The sequence below is a fragment of the Humulus lupulus genome, chromosome 8, assembly GCF_963169125.1.
Source record: "Humulus lupulus chromosome 8, drHumLupu1.1, whole genome shotgun sequence".
NCBI classification, from domain to species: Eukaryota; Viridiplantae; Streptophyta; class Magnoliopsida; order Rosales; family Cannabaceae; genus Humulus; species Humulus lupulus.
Window position 1 is genome coordinate 11876992 of NC_084800.1, and position 5371 is coordinate 11882362.

Here is a 5371-nt window from a genome sequence, read left to right on the forward strand (position 1 = left end):
AAGAATTAAGCAACAATTAGCACATAAAAAGTGGTAAAATAACTCTATTTTGTAGAGTTATTAATGACCTGTTCGATCAGTTGCAGGGAAAGATGGTGTTCTCAAAGATTGATCTATGGTCCAGTTATCACCAGCTGAGGATCAAAGATGAGGGTATACCGAAGACGGCCTTCCGAACGATATAGGCACTATGAGTTCTTGGTCATGTCTTTCGGTTTGACTAATGCCCCGACAGCTTTTATGGATTTGATGAACAGGGTGTTCAAGGACTTCTTGGATTAGTTCGTCATTGTCTTCATCGACGACATTCTAGTATACTCCAGTTCAGAGGCAGAGCAGCATCTCCGACAGGTTTTACAGAGATTAAGGGAACACCAGTTATATGCTAAGTTTAAGAAGTGTGAATTTTGGTTACCGGAGGTGACTTTCCTTGGGCATATAGTTGGTGCAGAAGGGATTAAGGTGGATCTGTCTAAGGTGGAAGCGGTGAGAGATTGGCCGAGGCCAAGGAATGCCTCAGAGGTGCGGAGTTTCCTTGGGTTGGCAAGTTATTACAGGCGGTTTGTGGAAGGATTTTCAAAGATTGCTTCACCGATGACAGAATTGACAAGAAAGAATCAAAGGTTTGTTTGGTCAGAGAAGTGTGAGAACAATTTCCAAGAGTTGAAGTGACGGCTTATTTCTGCACCTGTGCTGAGTCTTCCTTCAGAGGAAGGAAAGTTTGTGGTTTACTGTGATGCGTCGAGAATGGGTTTAGGCTGCGTGCTAATGCAGAATGAGAAAGTTATAGCTTATGCATCGCGGTTGCTGAAAGAGTATGAACAACGGTATCCTACTCATGATTTGGAATTAGCAGCAGTGGTATTCGCGCTGAAGGTGTGGTGTCATTATCTGTATGGGGAAAAGTGCGAGATATACACTGGCCATAAGAGCTTGAAGTACTTCTTCACCCAGAAGGATCTGAACATGAGATATAGGCGCTGGTTGGAGCTGGTTAAGGATTATGACTGCGATATCCTTTACCACCCAGGGAAGGCCAATATGGTGGCAGATGCGTTGAGTAGGAGGGGTCCAGGACAATTGTATAGTTCCACCCAGATCTCGAGAGAGTTAGCTGATGAGATGGCCAAGGCAAGGATAGAATTGGTGGTGGGCCAGTTAGCTAATATTACCTTGCAGTCGACCCTGCTTGAGAGGATCAAGGAGGGACAATTGGTGGATGCGTAGTTGCAAGGCGTTAGGCAGCATGTCTTAGCTGGGACAGCTAAAGATTATTCCGTTTCTAAGACTGGTATGCTTCAATATCAGGGACGGATTTGTGTTCCGGCAGATGAGGGGATCAGACGAGAGATACTGGATGAGTCTCACACTGCGCCATACTCGCTTCATTCGGGTACCACGAAGATGTATCAGGATCTACGGACATTATATTGGTGGCCTGGGATGAAGAAGAATGTGGTAGAATATGTGTCTAGATGTTTGACATGTCAGCAGGTAAAGGCTGAGCATCAACGACCAGTGGGATTGCTTCAGCCTTTGGGTATCCCAGAGTGGAAGTGAGAGGACATCACGATGGATTTTGTGGGAGGACTACCCAGGACAGTGGGACTTTGTGACTCGGTGTGGGTGATAGCATACAAATACACCAAGTCAGCTCATTTTCTGCCAGTGAAGTCGACATATACATTGGAACAATATGCAGAGTTGTATGTGAGAGAGATAATTCATCTCCACGGGGTTCCAAAGTCTATTGTATCTGATCGAGATCCTATCTTTACCTCTAAGTTTTGGGGAGCTCTATAGAGAGCTATGGGGACCCAGTTGAAGTTTAGCACAGCTTTCCATCCTCAGACGGATGGACAGTCCGAGAGGACGATTCAAGTGTTGGAGGACATGCTTAGGGTGTGTGTGATTGATTTTGAGGGATCTTGGAGCAAGTATCTACCATTGATTGAGTTCTCGTATAACAACAGTTATCAATCCACGATTGGAGTGGCTCCTTATGAAATGTTATATGGAAGAAAGTGTAGATCATCCATTCATTGGGGTGAGAGGAAGTATTTAGGGCCAGATATGGTTCAGAAGACTAATGAGGCTATTGAGAAGATTCGAGCTAGAATGCTTTTCTCGCAGAGTAGGCAGAAAAGCTACGCTGATCCTAAGCGTAGGAACGCAGAGTTCCAAATTGGGGACCACGTGTTTCTGCGAGTGTCACCATTGAAAGGGGTGAGGAGATTTGGGGTAAAGGGCAAGATGAGCCCTCAGTTTGTTGGACCTTTCGAGATTCTAGAAAGGATTGGACAGGTGGCTTATAGGTTGGCCTTGCCACCGTCGTTGTCAGGAGTTCATGATGTATTCCATGTCTCCATGTTGCGGAAGTATGTTTCAGATACGACACATGTACTGAAGTATGAAGACTTAGAGTTACAGACAGATTTGTCCTATGAAGAGCGACCAGTTCAGATTTTGGATCGGAAGGACAAAGTTCTACGGAATAAGACGATTCCGTTAGTTAAAGTATTGTGGAGAAATAGCAAGGTCGAGGGAGCAACCTGGGAGTTAGAGTCAGCGATGTGAGATCAGTATCCCAAGCTATTCAGGTAAATTTCGAGGACGAAATTCTCGGTAGGAGGGGATAGTTGTAACAACCCAAAATTTCTGTTATGGCTTAAGGGCCTTGATTAGCGTGCCGGGAGGGTATAATTGGTTTATGTGTATGTGAATTTATTGATTTAACGCATGATTATGTGATAAGCATGCTTGTATGATTATATGGATGTAAGTGTGGTTAAATGTTATACTTGTGAGAACCACGTTATTATGTGGGTTGATCTGCAGCAAGCGACTTGAGGCGATCCTAGGGAGCTAGATAGCGGGAAAGTCACAACGGGGCTTAATGTTTGACTTTGGTCAAGTCAGGGGTATTTTAGGAATCGGGTGGTTATTTAGACTATCAGGTTATGGAAATAAATATATGGAGATATATTTGAGGTTAGGAAGCTTAAGCGAGAATTTTGGGGAAATTTACCATTTTGCCCTCGAGGACGTTTTCGGTACCCCGAGCCCCGGGATTGATTTAATTAGCCAATGTTAGACTTAACAAAATAGAAACCAGTGGAATAAATGAGATAAATCAACCCTTTAATAGTTCTTCTCCTCTTCTCTCTTCTCTCTCAAGAAAGCTATAGGAAACTAAGGTGAATTCAGCTAGAAATCTTGTGATTTGAGTTGAAGTTTGAGGAATTAGCTCAGCTTTAACCAAGGAGCACTCAACCAAGGCCAAGGTAAGAATTGAGTTTTGTTATTGGGTGTTAGATGTAATATCCAACATTTTCATAATACATTTCTTTATTATAAATCAGAGTTTCAATACATAAAATGTACAAGTTTACAAATTTAAGAAATAATAATGAAAAAATAGTGTTTAAAATATCATTTTATGTTTTTAATGAGATTAAAGATAGAGAAACTTGAGTAGTCAAGTATTTGACACAAATGTCATATAATTTTAATTGGGGATTTTTATAAAATTAAGAAAGTTTTGCTAAAGGGCTTATTTGAAAAGAATTTTAGTATTTTGGGTCCAAGTTTAATTTAAAAAAAAAAGAAAAGAAAAGGCTTCAGCCTTTTAACCGAGCATCTCTCTCTCTCCTCATAAAAATTTTCTTCTCTCTTTCTCCTCAGAAAAATTTTATTCTCTCTCTCTCTCTCTCTCTCTCTCGCGTGCGTGCGTCTGCCCGACCACCGAACATCCACTGGCGGTCACCACTTATAGCCATGCGCCAAACCGTTGGATTCAGAGGCCTCCGAACTATCGATCACGCGGGAATCTAGAGCTCATTCGCCGATTAAACACCTCAACTAGTCAATTTAAGTTCGACTACCCCGCGACTTCAAAGTTACGATTCGGCCACCTCGGGCATTCGTTTCCCGATCCGTCACCACCATCGTGTTCCTCGTGTTGTGGGCTTCAAAACCCAATAACTTGTTCCTACATCTACCATAGTTGAGTGGTGGGTCCACCACAAGCCATCGCGATCCACCGTAGACCGACGGTCGAAACTTAGTGTTCGAGGTTCCGAAGTATGTTTTGAGTCTCAGAATATCATCGTTTGACTTGTTGTGGAACCCGATCATTGTGGTATAAATTCTCTGACCTATATTGTTATTGATTAGAGTAATTGTTATTATGTGTATTTATAGTATATAATTATATATCATTGATATATTGAATATTTTTCTGTAATTATACTGGTTGTCTGGGATTATATGTATTTCTGATACAGGTTTTGATTTTGGGTTTGTCCATTTTATAGCCGTTGTGCTGTCCAGTTTTCTAAAAAATATTATATATTAAATAAATTATAAAAAAATACATATTTAATTGATTTTCTATTAATATGGAAATTATTATGATTAAGTAATTTTAATTATTATTGTTATTATTTTGTTAAGTAAATCAAGAATATAGTTTCATATATATATATATGGAAAAGTTCTCAATAGTTATTACCCACACATAGGTACCTAAATAAATGTGCAAATATGCTGACATGGCATGTAGGTGACTTGGTACATCAAGTTACCAACAAGTAAAGATTCTTTTTTTTTGGCATATATTCTTTTTTTTTTTTTTGCATTAATTTCGAAATTGGCTTTTTTTTTTGTCATTAGGAATGGTGATTCCAACCAATAAGAGGTAAGCTCTCTTTTCAAGTTTTGAATTAATTTAAAATTTTAAAAATTAGGGTTTCATAATAAATGCACACTCATTTCTTAAACTCTCTATTCTTCTTCTTCTTCTTCTTCTTTATTCAAAGTAAAAAAATAAACATAAAAAAAATCAGAATTGTACCATGATTTTCGTGAGCATGTGAAGAAGAGAAAGAAGAAAAAAAAACGTGTGAGGAAAAAATAGAGGGGGAGAGAGAGAAAACGCATGGGAGTAGAGGGGAAGGGGATAAAGAATAAAAGAAGTAGATCTAAGGATTTAGAAAGAAGGGTTGGAAAGAAGAGACAAATTTTTTATGATAACCCATTGTCTCCTAATCGAATCAGGTCAAAATTGCTTTTAGATCGCGCTCGTCGGTATAGTTCTCCTATGAAAAGTTTGGAGTCGTCCTCTTCAATGTTCGAAAGTAGAACTCGGCGTTGTCTTCATAATGAGTCTTATTGTTCTTTTTGTAAGGTAATATCTTCATATCCATATATGTGTTTATGATTGAGATCTCATTTTATGTTTATGTTAGAACACTTCGATTATATTTTTCTAAAATATTTTTTCTATTGAAAAATTAGGAATACGAAAACCATGTATGTGTAGATGAGGTAGACCGTGATGTTCCTATCCCACCATGGAGTTTTGTCATAC